The sequence below is a fragment of the Cryptomeria japonica genome, chromosome 3 (assembly GCF_030272615.1).
Source record: "Cryptomeria japonica chromosome 3, Sugi_1.0, whole genome shotgun sequence".
NCBI classification, from domain to species: Eukaryota; Viridiplantae; Streptophyta; class Pinopsida; order Cupressales; family Cupressaceae; genus Cryptomeria; species Cryptomeria japonica.
Window position 1 is genome coordinate 401,432,624 of NC_081407.1, and position 23,230 is coordinate 401,455,853.

The following is a 23,230-nucleotide window of genomic DNA, read 5'->3' on the forward strand; positions in this document are numbered from 1 at the left end:
TTTGAGAATATATCTAAATTAGTAAATTATTATGATAAAAAATCAAGGTCAAAGTGTTCACAATACTAGCAACATTCCTGCAGCACCCCTTTTCACTACTTCGTCGACTCCACAGGTATACAATGAGTGAAAAAATATAATTATTATATGTAGATAGTTGAACCTTATGTGAATGATTTTCTAATTACTCATTTTGGATGTCAAATAGTTTGATGCTAGAGCTTCAAGATCAACACCTCGTAGTGTATTTCATCGACAATCTTTCACCCAAGTAAACAATTTATCTTTAATGTTGTTATTAAATAATATAGATAGTTTTGGTGATTAATCAATATACTTTGTTTAATTTTTAGATGTTGAATTCAGAGACTCCTCCTGCTATCCACGCGTCAATGGAGCACGGTGTTGCTGCAGCAATAGCAAGTTCAACTGCTTTAACAAAAGTATGAGACATATTTGTAAATTTAGTAAATTTAGCATTACATTTGTTATCTTAATAATATGTTATTGAAAATTTTAACGACACTTGTATTTAGTTTAATTTATATTGTGATGCTTATAGGAGGGGCTTGTCACTCCAGATCATGAATGTGCACCTGTTGTGGATGAACATCGTGATTATTTGTATGCGGTAAGTGACTATTCTAATATATGTCATTCTAAAATGCAATTTTTGTATATGCTAACATCATTCTTTTCATTGTATCAGGTGGAGTTACAAAAAAGTTTGGAGAGGAGGTCGAGTGGACGTACTCGAAAGACACCTGCATCATATACATCTCCATCCCCTCGACAGCAAAGATATCTCATGATCTGTTTCCTTCCCCTAGAGGGAAATGAATAGAATAGGGTCCTATGTTGCATGCCTATATGACAATTTTGAACATATGTTTTGTATTACAAATATGTGACATTCTATCGCCATATGGCTTTTGGCAAGCTCCTATTTGAATTTATTGGATACCATGTTGTATGCCTATATGGAAAATTTGAACATATGTTTTGTATTACGAATATGTGACATTCTATGTCCATATGGCTTTTGGCAAGCCCCTATTTGACTTTATTGGATATCATGTTGTATGCCTTTATAGCAATTTTGAACATTTGTTTGGTTTTATGAATATGTGAAATTCTAAGTCCATATGGCTTTTGGAAAGCCTATTTGTTTGTATTGGATATATTTGATAGTTTTAACGGTATACAATGTTGCATGGATTTGTAGCTTTTTGGTTAATGCAAATCATTTATCATGGTTATCCATAATTGCAGTACAAATGCTTAGATGAATAATTGCACAAAGTCTATTATTACTTAAGCTTTGAACCTAAATATGTGTTTGTAATCCAAGACACAAGCCACCCCGACGCATACTAGCTGACGGTTCGGTGCCGCAACATGACCCCGCAGGACCAGATAGATCGTTCTTATGATTAACGGGCACGGAGAAATGTGATGCCGAATATTGACAACTTTGAGTAATTTGAGCACTTAGGCGATTTGGCTGCTAGGGTGTGGCGCGCAACGATCGGGTGAGTTGGAGAGAAAAATGAAGGCATTCCAAGTGTAAACCCAACCACCCCAACACGTACGAGCTGACAGTTCGGTGTCGCGACAAGCGGATTGAAAGATGGGGCATTGTGCAACTTTTCATTGAACTCATCTGACGCTTTTTGTTGCAACTGAGAAAGAGTCGCCACGAGAAATTGGATCTGAGTCTACCCAAACCGAGAGAGGCTTTTTTAGAGTGCCATAACACGACCGCGCAGGATTAGATAGATTGTTCTTATGATTAATAAGCACGGAGAAACGCGATGCCAAATATTGACAACTTTGAGCAATTTGAGCACTTGGGTGATTTGGCTGCTAGGGTGTGGCCCGCAACGATCGGGCAAGTTGGAGAGCAAAAAGAAGGCATTCCTAGTGTAAACCTGGCCACCCCAATGCGTACAAGTTGATGGTTCAGTGCCGCGATGAGCGGATTGAAAGATGGGGCATTGTGCAACTTTTCATTGAACTCATCTGACACTTTTTGTCCCAATCGAGAAAGAGTCACCACGAGAAACTGGATCCAAGTCTACCAAAACTGAGAGAGGATTTTTTAGAGTGCCATAACATGACCCCATAGGATCAGACGGATCATTCTTATGATTAACGGGCACAAAGAAACGCGATGTCGAATATTGACAACTTTGAGCAATTTGAGCACTTGGGCAATTTGGCTGCTAGGGTGTGGCCCACAATGATTGGGCGAGTTGGAGAGCAAAAAGAAGGCATTCCTAGTGTAAACCCGGCCACCCCGATGTGTACAAGTTGACAGTTTGGTGCTGCGACGAGTGGATTGAAAGATGGGGCATTATGCAACTTTTCATTGAACTCATCTGACACTTTTTGTCGCAACTGAGAAAGAGTCGCCATGAGCAACTGGATACGTGTCTACCAAAACCGAGAGAGGATTTTTTAGAGTGCCATAACATGACCCCACGGGATCAAATAGATCATTCTTATGATTAACAGGCACGGAGAAACGTGATGCCGAATATTGACAACTTTGAGCAATTTGAGAACTTGGGCGATTTGGCTGCTAGTGTGTGGCCTGCAATGATCGGGTGGGTTGGAGAGCAAAAAGAAGGCATTCCTAGCATAAACCTAGCCACCCCAACGCGTACGAGCTGATGGTTTGGTGCCACGACAAGCGGATTGAAAGATGGGGCATTGTGCAACTTTTCATTGAACTCATCTGACACTTTTTGTCCCAATCAAGAAAGAGTCGCCACGAGCAACTGGATCCGAGTCTACTCAAACCGAGAGAGGATTTTTTAGAGTGATATAACATGACCCTGCAGGATTAGATGGATCATTCTTATGATTAACAGGCACAGAGAAACACGATGCCGAATATTGACAACTTTGAGCAATTTGAGCACTTAGGCGATTTGGCTGCTAAGGTGTGGCCCGCAATGATTGGGCGAGTTGGAGAGAAAAAAGAAGGCATTCCTAGTGTAAAAATGACCACCCCGACATGTACAAGCTGATGGTTTGGTGCCACAATGAGCAGATTGAAAGATGGGGCATTGTGCAACTTTTCATTGAACTCATCTGACGCTTTTTGTTGCAACCGAGAAAGAGTCACCACGAGCAACTGGATTTGAGTCTACCGAAACAGAGAGAGGCTTTTTTAGAGTTCCATAACACGAACTCGAAGGATTAGATGGATCGTTCTTATGATTAACGGGCACGGAGAAACGTGATGCCGAATATTGACAACTTTAAGTAATTTGAGCACTTGGGCGATTTGGCTACTAGGGTGTGGCCCGCAACAATTGGGTGAGTTGGAGAGCAAAAAGAAGGCATTCCTAGCATAAAATTGGCCACCCCGACACGTACGAGCTGACGGTTCGGTGTTGCGACGAGCGGATTGAAAGATGGGGCATTGTGCAACTTTTCATTGAACTCATTTGACACTTTTTGTCGCAACCGAGAAAGAGTCACCACGAGCAACTGGATCCGAGTCTACCGAAACCGAGAGAGGCTTTTTTAGAGTGCCATAACATGAACCTGCAGGATCAGATGGATCGATCTTATATGTCACTAACATCGAGAAAAACCATGCCGAATTTTGATATTTTTTCACACTTTGAGTGATTAACAACAAATGAGCATTTTTTACATCTTTTACCATATTAGCAGGGTATACTTCACGAAATGATCCCATGTGATCTCTAATGGTCCAAAATGACATTATTTACATAAAATCACACAAAACAAGACAAAAACATAATTTTTTATATTACAATGCCTCGAGTAGTCAAAAATACAAGTCATGTACATATATCCAAATAAGTGATATTACAATTTTTTACATTTACATTTAATCCAATGAACCATTTGGATCTTCTCTACTCTTTATTGTGTCTAGTATGGCCTCATGGTCAGATTCACGAACCTTCCATAGGTTCTTGTTTAGTGGTCTACCCCCATATCTGATCAAATGAACATTTGAAGCTACAACAAGGTTAGAATAATGAAGAATCTTCCTATGTTTCTCGAAGTCCTCAAACAACCACAAGTTAGACTTCTTCACTGGGTACCTTCTAAGCCATGTACCAATAACAACTACTGATCCTATGGGGTACTCAATATTTTATCCATCTACCACAAGGTGATCCAATTTCTTTTTTGTGTCCACACAATGACACAGGTAATAATATGTTCCTTCTTCATTGTCTTCAGCTGCAATTACTACATAAACATGCCCTGCAATGATAAAGTGAGAAGAATTTAGCAAAAAACTAAGATAAAATATTGAAGTACAAAAAATTGCATGTGGATAACTTGGTTGGACTAAATCTGACACATGGTCAAAGTCAATTGATGCTTCCATCTGTGTGAGTTGTAGTGCACTCGGAGGTCAGTATGTCTCAAGTGGGATTAGAGGTCTCATACACCATTTGTCCACCCACTCCTTTGACTCACAGTCATTATAGGCACCATCTCTACATGAAGAACAATAACATGTCATCCACTGTGTATGGATAGTCCATGAACCTGCATTAGAGCTTTTGAAAGAGTGTAGCCCACTCGATCCTATCAATGTACAACAATCTTCTAATTTTGCAATGTTAGTATCATCTACCAACCAAAAAAATCTATGAACTAAAGACTTACCTTGATTACCTAGACCAATTGTACCATTGCACCATTGAACAATTGATTTTGCATCTTTCAAGTTTGCATTCCCTTTTGTACTTTAACTCTTCTTGTGCTAAAGCTCTTTTAATACATGCTCCTGCACCATCATGCTCCCCTTTTCCATGCCCAGCCTCAGAGAAATTCCACATATGTTGAATAGAAGTCAACTTATGCATCCTACTCAACCAATAAAACATCCGAGAGTTCTTAAATTGCGATGCACAATTATCTGACCATATGATATGTTGACAGAATGATATGCCTCAGCTAGCCAAATCATCGTAGAATATTTGAAAACAAACTTGCACAACTCTGTAGAGTGTGAGCGATCATCACTGATGTAAAAATGATACTCCCTCAATATCTTCCTATCCTCTTCCATACTATCATGTGCATGAATGAATGCTATAAGCACAAATATGGCAACTTGTGTGGAGTTGTAATATTGTGATTACACCTCGTTCTGCGGTTGTAGTGTGTAGTTCTCTGCAAAGTCAACAATTGAAATGATTGTATGAAGTGGAAATGTGTCCTTGCATAGCTTAAATTGTGAAAGATGCCCATAAACTGATACACTGGAATCTTCTCACTAACCAATTCACACCTTTTTGCTTCTTTTCCATCTTTTAGCATGTAGGCCATTGTCTTATATTTTTCAAATTCTACTAATTCATTACCAATTTCTTGTCCAATATCCATATGTTGACAAATTTGTAAATGTCACAATCCACCACAATCAACACATGTGCCATCCAAGCAACACTTATTGTAATATACTTGACCATCTACTCTTTCACATAAGATGCTAGATATGAATTCCCTTGAAGATGTTGGTGGACCATTTATGTTGCATTCTTGCAAAACATTGTTAGCATGCAAATCTATACATATGCGTTGATAAACATCATAATGGTTAGAAAATTAAATATGTACTCTACAACAACAAGTTGTGCATGTGTGATTTATTTTGACATAAAAAGGCTTTACCATTTCAAACAACCTTTGACTAATTTTTATTTGAGGATACATATGTTGAAACTTGGCAAAAAATTGTGTTTGAGTCATATCCAAAAAATGTTTCGGATGTGGATCACAGATTTTACTACCAATCCTCCTTCTTACAACATCTCTTTGATTTGGAGAGACCCTTGTGTTATTCTTCCAAAAATCTTCAATTAGGGATCTCAAGGCTTCAACAATTGCTTTATCTTTCCGTGGTAATCTACCAAAAAATGCCCATAACTCATTGTTATATGGATCCTCCGCTCTTTGTCGCCTTCCCAAAGCTCTCATTAGAGTTTGTCTACTTATCTTCAATTGTTTACTTGTCTTTCGAAGGAGGCGAGCTTTCTTAGTTTGAGTGCTTACAATTGTTGATGTAATGACATGTCATGTGGCATTACTATCTTTTGTGCGTGAGTTAGAACCAACATTATCATATGCATTTATCAGATTCTTCACAATAGATTTGTCGCTTGATTCAATCGATGTTCTTAGCCCAAGAATCTTCATTATAGGCCTAAATTTCAGATTTCTCATCATTTCAACAAATAGTTGACATCTTCTTGTCTCATTTAAAGGCTCAAAAAATATTTTCCATATCCAGTTAGCATGTCTTTGACAAGTACGCTTCGGAAACTTGTCAACCATTGGTATCAAAACATTAGCATCAATATCAATCAAATACTTAGGCTTTATATGCAAAACTCTAAGAGGTGTTCTCAAACTTTGAGTTATCTCAAGATTAGGAATTTCAACAACATTAGGGATAGGTGGCATACCTTCAACCGGAGATGAAAATGATGACATGCCTTGAAATTGAGGTGTACAAGATGGTGTAGCTCCAATACTTGATGTCAGTTGTGAAGTACTTGCAACGTGAAATGTCATAGAGGGAGTGCATTCAATATGAGATGTTGTAGACACCAAAGGTGTGCCAATAAGAAATGGTGTGCCTTCAACTTGAGATGTAAGAGATGGGGTGCCTTCAACTTGAATTGTGGTAGACATGCTCTCAACCTCGGGATTCAATTGTCTCATTGCACGAAGGTTTTGCATCTGTTGCCTTTGTGTGGCCAATTTTGTCTCTCTCTTAGATTGGATGGATATTTCATGTTCCTCTTCAATTGGCACCTCTTCAATTGACACCTCTTCTTCTATGGTATTCAATTTCCTTTGTTCACGAAGTTGCTTCATTCCTTCTCTTTTTTTTTTGCATTCTTAGCTTTGTGCTCTTTTGGTGTTACATTTTTTGGTCGTTTCCTCGACATGATGATGATTATGCATATGTTAAAATGGATATATGAAATTGAAATTATTTCATGTATTCCTTTTCTAAATTATTTCATAAGATCTTAAAAAGGATGTATGAAATTGAAAATTTTGTTTTAAACCACTAAACAAATAATTTTCTTATGCAACTTCCTTCAAATGTAAATCTAATAGGATTATAATAAATTTTGACTCACACTTTTATTCTAACATTTAAACAAAATAACACTTAATAAGTATTTGAATTCTAAAAAAAAGAAAATATTACCTCAATTATTCAAATTTGATAAGAAAAACTACGTTCTTCCTCTTTGACGTTGCCAAATGAAAAAAAAGGTGGTGGAGAGCTAATGGAATGTATAAAATAACCTTGCATAAAATGTCAACACTATGCAAAAAGCATTTTTTTGTCTGATCATGCGTAGAAAGAAGACAAAATGAGAGAATGTGGGCTTGGATCACGGGTCAAGTGTCCCATATAACCATTTTTTAGTGCAGCTCATTTGGCTAGCGCCAAATGACTTCCATTGAAATTTTTTACCTTAAACTAAACACTAACTCTATACCCTATAACCTTTTTTTGTGTAGCTCATTTGGCTAGCGCCAAATGACTTCCATTAAATTTTTTTACCTTTGATAAATTTTTACTTTATACCCTATAAACTTTTTTTTGTGTAGCTCATTTGACTAGCTCCAAATATGGCGCTGCTAGCCAAATGACTTCCATTGAAATTTTTTAACATTTGATAAATTTCTACTCTATACCCTATAGTTTGATAGCCACAACCATAAAAATTAAACCATATGATTCTTTAGGACATAATATGGTGTCTTTGGACACCATATGACCCCTTAGGTGTCGTTATGGGTCGTATAGTGTCCTAAGGGGTCATATTGTGTATTATGACCCCTTAGAACACCATATGACCCCTTAGGACACAATATGGTGTTGTTATGGGTCGTAAGGGGTCATATGGTGTCCTATGACACCTTACGACACCATATGACCCCCTAGGACACAATACGGTGTTGTTATGGGTCGTATGGTATCCTAAAGGGTCATATGGTGTCCTCTGACCCCTTAGGACACAATACGATGTCGTTATGGGTCGTATGGTGTCCTAAGGGGTCATATAGTGTCTTATGACCCCTTAGGACACCATATGACCCCTTAGGACACAATATGGTGTCTTTATGGGTCGTATGGTGTCCTAAGGGGTCATATAGTGTCTTATGACCCCTTAGGACACCATATGACCCCTTAGGACACAATATGGTGTCGTTATGGGTCGTATGGCGTCTTAAGGGGTCATATGGTGTCCTATGGGGCCATAGGACACCATGTCACCCCTTAGGTGTCGTTATGGGTCGTATGGTGTCGTAAGGGGTCATATGGTGTCCTATGACCCCTTAGGACACCATATGACCCCCTAGGACACAATAGGGTGTCATTATGAGTCGTATGGTATCCTAAGGGGTCATATGGTGCCTTATGACCCCTTAGGACACAATATGGTATCGTTATGGGTCGTATGGTGTCCTAAGGGGTCATATTGTGTCCTATGACCCCTTAGGACATAATATGGTGTTGTTATGGGTTGTATGGACACTTAAGGGGTCATATGGTGTCCTATGGGGCCATAGGACACCATATGACCCCCTAGGTGTCGTTATGGGTCATATGGTGTCGTAAGGGGTCATATGGTGTCCTATGACCCCTTAGGACACCATATGACCCCTTAGGACACAAAAGGATGTTGTTATGGGTCATATGGTGTCTTATGACCCCTTAGGACATAATATGGTGTCGTTATGGGTTGTATGGACATCTAAGGGGTCATATGGTGTCCTATGGGGCCATAGGACATCATATGACCCCTTAGGTGTCGTTATGGGTCGTATGGTGTCGTAAGGGGTCATATGGTGTCCTATGACCCCTTAGGACACCATATGACCCCTTGGGACACAATAGGGTGTTGTTATGGGTCGTATGGTGTCCTAAGGTGTCATATGGTGTCTTATGACCCCTTAGGACACAATATGGTGTCATTATGGGTCGTATGGTGTCCTAAGGGGTCATATGGTGTTCTATGACCCCTTAGGACACCATATGACCCCTTAGGACGTAATATGGTGTTGTTATGGGTCGTATGGACACCTAAGGGGTCATATGATGTCTTATGGGGCCATAGGACACCATATGACCCCTTAGGTGTCGTTATGGGTTGTATGGTGTCGTAAGGGGTCAGATGGTGTCGTATGACCCCTTAGGACACCATATGAACCCCTAGGACACAATAGGGTGTCATTATGGGTCATATGGAGTCCTAAGGGGTCATATGGTCTCTTATGACCCCTTAGGACACCATATGACCCCTTAGAACACAATACGGTGTCGTTATGGGTTGTATGGTGTCCTAAGGGGTCATATGGTGTCCTATGACCCCTTAGGACACCATATGACCCGTTAGGACACAATATGGTGTCGTTATGGGTCGTATGGACACCTAAGGGGTCATATGGTGTCCTATGAGGCCATAGGACACCATATGACCCCTTAGGTGTCGTTATGGGTCATATGGTGTCGTAAGGGGTCATATGGTGTCCTATGACCCCTTAGGACACCATATGCCCCCTTAGGACACAATAGGGTGTTGTTATGGGTCGTATGGTGTCGTAAGGGGTCATATGGTTTCCTATGACCCTTTAGGACACCATATGACCCCTTAGGACACAATATGGTGTCATTATGGGTCATATGGTGTCCTAAGGGGTCATACGGCACCATATAACCCCTTAGGACACAATATGACCCCTAACGACACCTAAGGGGTCATATGGTGTCCTATGACCCATTAAGACACCATATGGTGTTGTTATGTGTTGTATGGTGTCCTAAGGGGTCATATGGTGTCCTATGACCACTTAGGACAAAATATGGTGCCGTTATGGGTCCTATGGTAACCTAAGAGGTCATATGGTGTCCTATGACCCCTTAGGACACCATATGACCCCTAAGGTGTCATTAGGGGTCATTTTATGTCCTAAGGGGTCATATGGTGTCCTATGACCCCTTCGGACCTAGAGAGAGGAGGGAGTGAGGAAAAAACTGAGGGAAAGAGGTGAGAGAGGGAATTGGATGGGTGTAAGGATGAAGAGGGATATAGCTCAAGGGATAGGAGAATAAGGGAATTGTGAGAGCTAGAGAGGAGAGGGACAAAGAAGAGTTTGTATCTATTCCACATTTGGCATGTGCCAAATAGGGAGAGTGCCAAATGTGTACATAGAAACCCCCATCTCACCTCTCCCTTCTTTATCTCCTTTCCCTCATAGTTCCATCTCTCTCTATGAACTAGATCTCATATTCTCTCTCTCCCCTTACCTCTTCTCGGGCTCTTCATTCTTATAGATATATACTCTTCTTTGTTCATCCCCTTTCTAGCTCTCACAATTCCCTTATTCTACTATCCCTCGAGCTATCTCCCTCTTCATCCTTATTTGGCATGTGCCAAATGTGGAATATGGACCACATTTAGCGCGCGCCAAATGGAATATCCATTCATCACATTTGGTGCATGCCAAATAGGGCACTCGCCATATTTGGGGAGCGCCAAATGGCCCGCTTTGGGAAACACCAAACCTATGGTTTGGATTTACCTTGTGCATCCAACCTAAAGGTTTGGACAACCATTTCAGGCTAGAGGCATGTTTTTGTTAGAACATTGAAAATTTTGACATATTTTTGGTCGTGCTTGCTGTCAGGTTTGCACGTGTTTCAATGAAGTTAAAAAAATACTGTGGTAAACTTGAGCTCCCTCTTAGCTATCCAAAAATGTAATTTATTTCAAATTTTGATTTCGTTAAGTCTTTCATCTATAATTTCTTTTGTTAGTGTGTTCGTTTTTTGTCAGAAACCAACATGCACTATTTTGGGTCTAGATTTTTACACGTTCATCAGATTTTGAAAAAAATTACATTTTTAGAAACTAGACTCCATTCTACACAATTAAAAAAAAAAGTTTTGATTTTTTATTTGTTTTCAATGATTTTAGGGGGGAGCATGCTCAAATTTTTGTTTTTCAAGATGTGTCCACTTCGAAAATTAGTAAAAAATCATATACTCATTAAAAAATTAGCTGAAAATTCTGGCATAAACTACAAGGTGTTAGCTAATTTCTCACTGAAGTGATTTTAAAAATTAAAAAAAAAGTTAACATTTTAGGGGGGCCACAACAAATGCTATGTTATGTTTTTTGCATAAAAACAGGACCACTTTTTGTGGCCCCCCTTTTTGAAACCCTTAATCTCCACCGTTTAAAAAAAAAATTAGTAGTTTAGAAAGTAGACTCGAAGCACTCTGACTCTTGTTCTTGTTGCATCTTCAAATTTGGAGTGTAACTATCTTCAATTTGTCGTTGAAGTTCAGACTTTGCTGATTTCAGAAAAAAAAAAAAGTGGCATCTTAAGACCTCCTTTTGGTACCACAACTTGGTGCACATACTTGAATATAAATAACAAAAAATCGACAATATGAATATAAACAACAATACGTGTGTGGTGTGAGAACACCCTCACGCTCGCAATGGTCAAATTTTGGTTGTCGTGTACACAAAACAACATCAAGAGCATGTCTGGGTGGGCAGGTTTACGCTAGGAATGCTCCTCTCATGCATCCCAAAGCCCTGAAATGTCGAGAGTCATACCCTACCAACACAATCTCTCAATTGCCCTAAGTCCAAAAAATTGTCAAACTTTGACAAACTGTTTCTTCTAATCTGGGATATATATAATCGATTTGTTTGAATCTGTGGGGTTGTGTGAGGCTCCTCTATAGTGGCCTATCTAAGTTTTTGACAACTCGGAGCCATTTTCAATTGGTAGCATTTTTTTGCCTGTTGCAAAAACTGTCAGTTACATGCAATTCAAAGTTGGAGGATAGGCTAAAATTGATTTGGTTCATCATGTGCACAAACCAACATCATGAGCACATCTGGGTGGGAAGGTTTATGCTAGGAATTCTCCTCGTGTGCATCCCAAACTGTCGGAATGTCGAGAGTCATACCCTATCGACACGATCTGTAAAGTGCCTTGAGTCCAAAAAATTGTCAAACTTTGATGAATTGTTTCTTCCAATATAGTATACATATGATTGATCCGTTTGAACCTATGGGGTCATGTGAGGCTCCTCTACAATTTCCTATCTCGGTTTTTGATGACTTGGAGCCATTTTCAATTGGTAGCATTTTTTTGCCTGCTGAAAAAATTATCAATTGCAGGATAGGCTAGAATTGATTTGCTTCGTCGTGTGCACAGACTAACGTCATGAGTGCATCTGGGTGGGAAATTTTATGCTAGGCATGATCCTCTCATGCATCCCAAAGTTCTAGAACGTTGAGAGTCATACCCTACCGACACAATCTCTCAAGTGCCCTAAGTCCAAAAAATTATCAAATTTTGACAGACTGTTTCTTCCAATCCAGGACACATATGATCAATCCGTTTGAACCTGTGGGATCATGTGAGGCTCCTCTAAAATGGTGTATCTCATTTTTTGATGACTCAGCCATTTTCAATTGGTAGCATTTTTTCGCGTGCTGCAAAAACCTTCAGTTGCATGCAATGAAAAGTTGCAGGATAGGCTAGAATTGATTCAATTTTTCATGTGCACAAACTAACATCATGAGCATGTCCGAGTGGTAGTTTTACACTAGGCATGCTCCTCTCATGCATCCAAAAGCATCGAAATGTCGAGAATCATACCCTACCGATGCAATCTCTCAAGTGCCCTGAGTCTAAAAAAATATCAAACTTTGACAGACTATTTCTTCCAATCCAGGACATATATGATCAATCCATTTGAACCTATGGGGTCACATGAGGCTCCTCTATAATGGCCTATCTTATTTTTTGACAACTCAAAGCCATTTTCAATTGGTAGCATTTTTTTGCCTGCTGCAAAAATCATCGATTGCATGCAATGCAAAGTTGCAGGATATGATAGAATTGATTCGGTTCATCGTGTCCACAAAATGATGTCACAAGAGCATTTGGGTGGGCAGGTTTATGCTAGGCATGCTCCTCTCGTGCATCCCAAAGCATCGGAACGTCGAGAGTCATACCCTACTGACGCAATCTCTCAAGTGCCCTAAGTCAAAAAAATTGTCAAACTTTGATGGACTGTTTCTTCCAATCCAAGATACATATGATCGATCCATTTGAACCTGTGGGGTTGCATGAGGATCCTCTACATTTTTCTATCTTGTTTTTTGACGATTTAGAGCCATTTTCAATTGGTAGCATTTTTTCGCCTCCTGCAAAAACCTTCAGTTGTATGTAATGCAAAGTTGCAAGATAGGATAGAATTGATTTGTTTCATCGTATGCATAAACCGATGTCACGAGCGTGTTCGGGTGGGTAGGTTTACACTAGGCATGCTCCTCTTGTGCATCCCAAAATGCTAGAACGTTGAGAGTCATACCCTACCGACGTGATGTACAAGTTGCTTGACAATTATTTTGACAATAATGATAATTTTTGCTCAAATTGTATCTAGACTCAATCTATGACCCCTATGACTTGATAATGACTCAAATAATTCTCCATGGTTATACAAGAATCAAGAATGCTCATGATTGACCTTATCACATCACATAAACTCAAAACATAGTCACAAAACATAGACACAAAAAATAGTCACAGAACATTGTCACATATTATTCAAAAATTTGCCTCTAAATATGGTCAAATCAGCTCTTGGATATTTGAATATACAAAAAAATGTCTTACAAATCATCTCATGGGATTTTATACAAAATTTGGCATTACAATATGTGTGATTAAGCTCATCGCCATTTTAATATACAAAATTTGGCATCTACATATGTACAAATCAGCTCATTGCCATTTTAATATAAAAAATTTGGCATCTACATATGTACAAATCATCTCATTGCCATTTAAATATACAAAATTATGCCCCTAAACATGTAAAAATAACTTCATGGGAATTTATATATACAAAAAATGAATATAGAACAATTCGTCGACGATATATACAAAATTCTCAAAATCATTCTACTTTGAACCATAGAATCAATCAAGTGAGCCTTCAGGATTGGTTCTAACCCATATTGTGTCAAGTATTGCCTCGTGGTCAGATTCACAAACTTTCCATAAAATCTTGTTATGGTGTCTACCACGATACTTCATCAAATGAATATTTGTTGCAACAACAAGGTCAGAGAAATGAAGAATATGTCTGTGTGTTTCAAAGTCCTCGAATAACCAAACATTAGAATTCTTGATAGGGTATCTCCTAAGCCATGTTCCTATCACAACAACAGACCCTATTGGGTACTCAATACCCTCTCTGTCAATGATTGTGGTTGTCAATTTTCTTTTAGGCTCAACACAACGACACAAATAGTAATTCATTCCTTCTTTATTGTTCTCTTCTGCAACAATTGCATACACATGACTTTCATTTTATAAAGTGGTAATTAATACCAAAAATAAAATGTGATGTACAATAAAATGAATCAAAAAGAATACTTGCAAAAAAATTAACTCAAAAAACCAACTAAATCCACTAGGTCAGATACATAGTCAAAATCCACTGATGTCTCCATCTGGCTCAATTTTAGTGCTTTGGGAATTTGATATGTATCAATGGGAACCAATGATCTACAAGACCATTTGTCAACCCACTCTTGTGATTCACATTCTTCCCACAAACAATACATGCATGAAGAGAAAAAACATACCATCTGTCTCGTATAAATTACTAGTGAACTCATAAATGAGTGCATGTCACTCGATCTTGCAACTATACAACAATCTAGATAGTTTTCAATGTTAGATTCAGTGATCAACCAAAAATATCTATGAACTATTGACATACTTGGATTATTTGGACCCATCATAGAGTTACACCATCACACAATTGTTTATGCATCTATCAACTCAACACCACCTTTGTACTTCAATTCTTCTCTAGCTAGGGTTCTTTTTACATATGCTCCTGCACCATCGTGCTCTCCTTTACCATGTCCAGCCTCAGTGAAATTCCAAAAATATTGTACACCACTTGTCATATGCATCCTTTTCAACCAATAAAACATCCTTGCATTCTTGAATTGTGCAGTGCAATTATCTGACCATATTAAGTGTCAGTTGTATCGTATGTTCCTTTCCCTTAAACTATCATAGAAAACTTTAAAGCATCCTTGTAAAAAATCTGATGAATGAGTACGATCATCACTTATGTAGAAGTGATAATCTCTTACAACCTTTCTATCCTCCTCTATGCTATCATCTGCATGCATGAATGCTATGTGTTAAAAAATAGAAACTTGTGTAGAATGATAATACATAGATTGCACTTCATTTTGAGGTTGTAGTGTATAATTTTCAGCAAAGTCAACAATAGAGACAATGGTGCCAAGAGGAAATGTGTCCTTACATAACTTGAATTGCTCATCTAACCATTGATCTTTGTGTATGCATTATGTACTCATAAACTAGTTTCTCTTGAAACATTTTCATAAATTCAGCTACACATATATCATTTTTCACTAGCTCACATCTCTTCAAATCTTTTCCATCTTTAACTCCATATGTGACTGTCTTATATTTTCCAAAAGAAACCAGTTTCCTACCAATTTCACATGTGCTCTCCAAATGTACACATCTTGGTAAATGTTGCAAACCACCACATATAGCATAAAAACCTTCCAAACAAGGCATCTTCTAATAAATGCAACCATCATGTCTATTCCAAAGCACACTTGAAATAAATTCTCTTACTGACTTAGGAGGTGCTTGTATATTGCATTCCTACAAAACATCTTTAGTGTGCAAAGTAGAACAAATATGATGAAAAATATCATAGTGCATGGAAAATTCAATATGCATCCTACAACAACATGTGGTGCATATATGATTAATCTTAATATAAAAAGGTTTTGTCATTTCAAAAAATCTTTGAGAAATTCTTATTTGAGGAAACTTTTGAAGGAATCTTTCATAAAATTTAGTTTGAGTCATATCCAAATAGTGTTTAGCATGTGGCTCATGATTTGTAGACCTGATTCACCTTCTAACAACACCTCTTTGGTTGGGAAAAACTCTTATGTTGTCATGCCAAAATTCTTCAATTAATGTTCTTAGTGCATCAACAACAACCTTGTCTTTGTGTGGTAGTCTACCTGAGAATGCCCAAAGAGAATTATTGTTAGGTTCCTCTATTTTTTCTCGCCTATGTAATGCTTTACTTAATGTTGTTCTACTAATGATTAATGACTTACTTGTTTTTCTTATCAAACGTTCTTTTTTTATTTTATTGCTCACTATGGTTGATGTAATGACATGTTGAGTAGCATTAGAATATTTAGTATGCAATTTTGAACCAATAGCTTGATATGCATCAAATAGATTTCTCACAATAGTTCTTTCACTGTTACTTTTAGATGGTCTTAGGCCTAGAATTTTCATTCTCTCTAAAATTTAAATTTTTAATCATTTGAATAATTAATTGACATCTTGTGGTTTGATTTAAGTTTTCAAAATAGTTTTTCCATATTCTTTTAACCATTCTCCTACAAGTTCGTTCATTTATTTTATCGGGCATTGGCTTCAATATATTCTCATCAATGTCAATTAGATACTTTTGTTTCCTACGAATGATTCTAGGAGGTGTTAACATCGGTGCATTATGTACATTCAATTCATCAAATAGAGAAGGTGTATGTTCATCATTTAATTGACTATTCAATGTGGTATCTTCTTCAATTGCATTAGGTGCATTATGTTTGTTTGGTAAATCGAATTGACACTAATACATTTGGACTAGATTTTTGACTGAGGTTTCCGATGGAGAAGGTATATTGTGGCCAAATTTGATTTTTTTTTGAAAAAATGCCTGCATTCGTCGTAATTCCGATAGAAATTACCCATTTGGTTTCGACGAAGAAGGCATTAGCAATGAGAATTTTCTTTTTTTCAAAAAAGTGCTCGAGTTCGTCGTAATTCCAACAACAGTGGCAATTATAAAATAAAAAAAGAGGCGGGGAATTCATTTGTGAATTGAAATCCCGCGTAGGCGTCCGTGGTGACTTCAACCCCCAAGAACATCAAACCCACGTCAAAGGCAATCCCACGCAGGAGGTAGATTCAAATTGCCCTAGTTTTTAATTTCATGTTGCAAAAAATATACATGTGGTGGTTAATTGTCCTAGTTTAATCTCGTAAAACCATAGAACTGTGATTGAGGAGTGAGCGTTCAATTTTGTATTAGCAATCCCTTCCTCCCGTATACACATGTGTTGATTGTTCACATGAGATCACATCTCTTTGCGGCATCGTATCAAACAATTCATGAGCCTTGTCCATGTTTCCACATTTTGCATTCATGTCAAGCAGGGCATTTGCAAGTACAACACCTAACAAAATTCCTCTATCCGTTATGCTTTGATGGATGTCCATACCCTGTTCCAAAGCTCCCATTTTTGCACAGGCAGGGAGGATGCTGGCAAAGGTTGTGGAATTTGGCTTTATGCCTTCCAATTTCATTTGCTTGAAAGTGTCTAAAGCCTTTTCGACAAATCCATTTTGTGCATATCCAACAATCGTTGCAGTCCACGAGACAACATTTCTTTCAGGCATTCTATCAAATAGTTCACGTGCCTTGTCTATGCTTCCACATTTTGCACACATGTCTACCAAGGCAATTACAACTACAACACCTAACAAAATTTATCTATCCTTTATGCTTCGATGAATGTCCATACCCTATTCCAAATCTCCCATTTTGGCATAGGCAGGGAGGATAGTAGCAATGGTCGTGGAATTTGGCTTTACACCTTCCGATTGCATTTGCTTGAAAGTTTCTAAAGCCTTCTCAATAAATCCATTTTGTGCAGTTGCAACTACATCTGACAAAATTCCTCTATCTTTTATGCTTTGACGGATGTCCATACCTTGTTCCAAAGCTCCCATTTTGGCATAGGCTGGGAGTAGGCTGGCAAATGTAACTAAAGAAATTCAATGATCAGCTCCAAAGACATCAAACCACTACTAACAAAACCGAGAGTCTAAAATATGATAGGGAATAGTGTGAGCTGTCCTGAAATAAAATATTTTATTTTTAATTTCTACTAAAACATAATTACTCAGCCATTTAATGTTATTAATAAGTGTTTAATTTATGAAAGAGTTAAATGGTTGGCCACAAGTACATGAGTTACTAAATGCACACAAATAAGTGAATTTGATATTCAAAACTATCTACAATGAATTCAATTCTTGTTCATTAGTCATTTATGTTTGCAATAAGCATCTTTCTTTGTTTTTCTTAATCTTTATTCATAGTTATGTGCATATTTCACATTCTATAATTAGGATATCAATCGCTATGGCTGAACACTAGCATGATGTTTGTGTTGTGGTATAGATGCATGAAAACATAATTATTGGATTGTTATATTATAGAGATCATAAATCTAGATATCACATATTAGTTATAGCTCTTCTTGGATTGAGTCTAAAGTTGACATACAGTCATAAAGCCATTATTATCAGATCTATCCATTTCTAGTAAAGACAATTGAGAAAGTCATTTTGATATTGAGAGTTTCTTATCTGTTTACCTATTGATTATTATTAAGCCATAATATTTAGGTCTATTTATCTCTCTTGCAAAACCTTTGTAAGTGTCCTAGATTGTCCCTACTACTCACTCTTCAATTCGAAAAAATGGAGTTCTAAAGATTTGTTGCACAAGATGGTGTTGAACGTATCAACAAGGCTAGCATGGAAGGCATGTTCAAGCTTCCACTTGTACAACTTACAACAAATGATTTGTTGATAGAAGAAATTCTTGAAATAGGGATACAATCGAAAGACAAGTAAGTACATACAAACCTCCTCAGTTGAAAGTAGAAGCTATGTATAAAAAGAGTACATTGAATCCCAATCCATAAACACAATAGAGATATCGATGGAGACTTAATTGGATGTAGCATGTCACACCAAAGTTGTTAGAGTATGCTAAGCTAGTACATAATGTTTTGTAAAGCCACATTAGTATTTTACCCAGATCATTATCTATCAAAACTAACTATAGTAATCCTTTTGAGTATTAATTTCATGGTGCTAGATCTTCATTTAGTTCCACTTCTTGTTGGAGATAAGAACAATTATTTCTTGAGGTAGATGAATATCCTATCAACAAAGGACAAGACCCTTTCTAGAATATAACAAATTCTACTCCAACAAAAAATCATGGGGGTTTCACTAGAGATATTGAATAAGAGATAGACTTCTACTACTACATTAAAAGCATTGGCATGTTCTTCATTTATTGATGTAAACTCTCTGTGACGCCACCACAACCAACAAAGGTGTAAAAAGTTGTTTGCAATGCATGGATTTTTAAGATTGTCCTTTGAGAAAATAGAATTAAAGTATGGAAGCAGGATCTGCCAGCTCCTGAGGGAAAGACCATGTCAGACAATAATTTCTATTTTCTTGCCTGCGAAGAAAGACCATGTCAGACAATATCAATGAACAACAAAATAAGGAGACAATTGCTAGATTGTGGTCTAACTTGAAAAGAAAAGGTGATGGAAAATTTTATTATCCGTGCAAAATTTGTAAGGGGTTAAAGACTAGAAGACTTCTAATCAAAACAACAAAGAAACACTATAGGCTACATGGTCACATTGAAGGTGGACATGATTATCATCCATTGGTAATTTTTTCATTATATCGTTTTGACAATTTATATACATAATAAATCACATGATGATGAGATCATGATCATGGTTTATTTATGTATATCAATTTTATATAGGTTGAGCACCCCGGAGCACATGGTATGGATCAACACAACCCTGAGAATATGGTTTTCGAAGTGGATGAACATGGAGGTGTGAATATCGAAGATGAAGATAATGATCCCATGGAAGATGATGATCATGAGCTAGAAAACACAATTGAAGATGATGGTACAAATACATTGATCCATGACTCATTTAGTACTCACGCAGCTGATCATGATTATGAAGATGACCTTGATTTGTTCATGTTACTACTTATCAAATTGCCATTAGTTTTTATATTCAAAGTCATAGTATATATTCTAGTCGGTTAGCACTACCGAATCATGCAGTCGGTACACATAGAGAAGTCGGTATGCACAATCTAGTTGGTTACAGAGGAAAGCAGTCACAAAATGTGGTATACACCGAGCTATCTACTGAGTATCTTTTTGAGACTACCAAGCAGCAAAGATGACACACCGAGTTGATATTCACCGAGTGAAACGTGTTACCAGATACATTGAACCTAGACATGCATATGAAAATATGTTACAAGATCGAGGCACATCTAACCATTATTACATTGGAAATTGCACCAGAAGATTGTGTATGATTACAATGACAATCTAACCAATGAAATATTTTGTTTAGCTATTCATTCGAGGAATCTTGTTTGTAAGATCGAAGCAATGAATTGGATCACCGTTTTAAGAGATCTATTTATACAACATGAGTGAAATGTATGTATGCATGAAGGAAGACTATTACAGAGACACAATGGTCACCGAGAAGGTTTTCAGAGAACAGTCGAAGAGCAGAGTAAATAGAAGGGTTTACCGAGTTACTACATAGGTTACCGAGGTATGCTATAAGCAAGGTAATCTATTCTGAGCACATAGAATCTGTTATAACATTTCAGATGTAAAGTTGCAGATATTTGTAATGATTTTATTGTAATATTGTGAAGTTGAAAGAGAAACCTTTAACAAGGTAAAAGACTCTAATCAAGTCTATAAATTGTAAAGCCTCTAACCAGGTACAACATTCAGAATAAATGTTGTAAAATCCTTTAGCAAGGTAGATCTAATAGATCTTGTTACTCCTAACAGGGTAAGCTATTAGAAATAGCTAAAATGTAGCTCTAACTGAGCATTCTTTATTATTGCAGTAGTGAAGTTGTGGGTGCCATCCCCATCGCAGTTTTTCTCTCTAACCAAGAGTTTCTACGTAACCAAAATATATGTGTTATGGAGTGAATCATGTGTGATTGTTATCTATTTGTTTTAACTTTATTTTATGTTACTGCACTATTTTGTTTATGCATAATAGTAAGGTTATTATTCAAGAAAAGTTTTGGAGTACTGATTCCCCCCTCCCCTCTCAATACATTAGTTTTCCATATTGGGCCTAACAATTGGTATCAGAGCTTGAATATTGGAAAAGGGTTTAACTACCTAAAGAGAAAGATCTTATCAATGGAAGGTTGTAAACAATCTCAGAGGATTGTGTATCTGCATGAAGAGCTAGATCATGCTAATCAAGTGATTGCAGACATGCAAAGGCAAATGCAAAAATCTCTGAAAGTAAGAAGAAGATTATCTGATGACTTGCAGGATTCTCAAGAGTTAGTGGAACAAATTGAGACATCATCTGAGAATAGTATTTATGAAGAAACTGAAGAAATGATTGGAGTATTGAAATAAAAGAACAAAGCATTGGCTGATCAATTAAAAGCAATGAAAAGAGAACATGAACATTTCAGTACACAGATGACTGAAAATCTAGATGCATCGAGGATAGCAGAGGATAAAGCAAGAGATCTACAAAGAGAGAAACAACAACTTGAAGTCTTAGAATCTGATAAGAATGATGAAATCACAAGGTTAACTGGGATTCAACAAAATATGACAGATCAACTAGGTTATGGACATCATGAAGCAATTCTAAAGAATTATGAAAATCAAGCATTAAAACTTGAAGTATCAAGGTTGACCAATGAACTTGAAATCGAGAAGAAACCCAAAGAAACATTGAAGAAAAGTTATGAAGCATCAAAGATGTTGGATGAGCATCTGAATACAAGAAGACCCAACAAAGATGCAGGACTCAGTTACAAAGGAAAAGAATCTATTGAGAAAGGAATTCATACTACCGAGAGAGGAGAATCATCAAAGCAAGCTGGAAATAGGAATAACATCAAAAGAAAGAAGCCTATTTGCTACTACTATGGAAATCAAGGTAATACTGCCAACATATGCCAAATCAGAAAAGGTAAGCAACCAAATACCACTAAGTCCAATGATTATTGTTACAATTGCGATAAATATGGTCACACATCTAATCAATGTAGGAAAAAGTCTGTTAACAACTATCAGAAGGAAAAATTCAAAGGGTTTTGTAGAAATTGCAATAGATATGGACATAGTACCCAGAAGTGCTAGCTTAAGCAAAAGAACCACATGTGGTATGCACATCGAGAAAACACTAGAGGTTACTAAACTCACACAGATCCTTACTAATAATATGCCGCAGTACCAAGGGATTACAATACAAGGATATGGTATGAATGTTGTGGAAGATATGGACATATTAGTGCCAACTGTTTTATAAGGTTTGGAATGAACAACCGAAGGTCATGGAGAAACCCTAGTATGACATGTTTTCATTGTCATAAAGTTGGACACTTGGCTGGAGATTGCAGAGATCAACCTAGAGGAGACACTGAAGAGATAAAAGAAAAATTAAAGATGATTTGGAAAAACAAGGAAATTGTATCAAATGAAGAAAGCACCTTACCTACCGAGTTAGGTGCACCTATTCCAAATTAATCAGCAAAGGTATGAAGGGACTGCATTCTCTGAAGGTTAAAATCATAACAGTTCCTATTCTATTATGTACTAAATTCAAAATCTGCATAGTTAAGATGCATTAGTAAGTTTGAAATTCTATCAAAAGTACTTTATAGGAAACCTATCAAGTTGGTGAATACAGGAAGCCTGTCAAGTCGGTAAATGAAGGAAATTTGGTTACTCGGTTAAAACAAAAAAAAAAGAGAGTAAATCGGTTAAAGGTGAACCGAGTGCATTTAATGTTTTGACCTAACCCGCATGGAGCTCGATAAGGTATTTTGTGTACTTAAAGGTATTTTCGCAGTCATTTTCATTCACCAAGTTTTCAAGAGAGTAGAACAGAGCGAATCAAGGCGATCAAACCTCATTCAAAGTGAATCCAAGGTATTTACATAAATCTCATCACACTGTTAAGCTAGTTTATCGATCTTGTCAAATTGCTATTATCTACTGAGTGTGAAGCATCTGCCGTTTGTAAACCATCAAACCCTAAGGATAATTTGCTAAGTTTTACCTGAAATTTACAAATGGCACCCAAGATCCAAGATCCCATAGTTGTCAAGAATGTCGAGAAGCCCTCTCTGAAGTACACTTTGACTC

The 23,230-nt window shown here is 37.3% G+C and overlaps 1 protein-coding gene across 1 annotated transcript in view; it reads right to left on the reverse strand.

Moving 5' to 3' along the window:
• Positions 1–23,230, reverse strand: part of LOC131047865 (vacuolar iron transporter homolog 5-like) — an 88,658-nt gene that overhangs the window by 8,759 nt on the left and 56,669 nt on the right. The window lies entirely within an intron of this gene.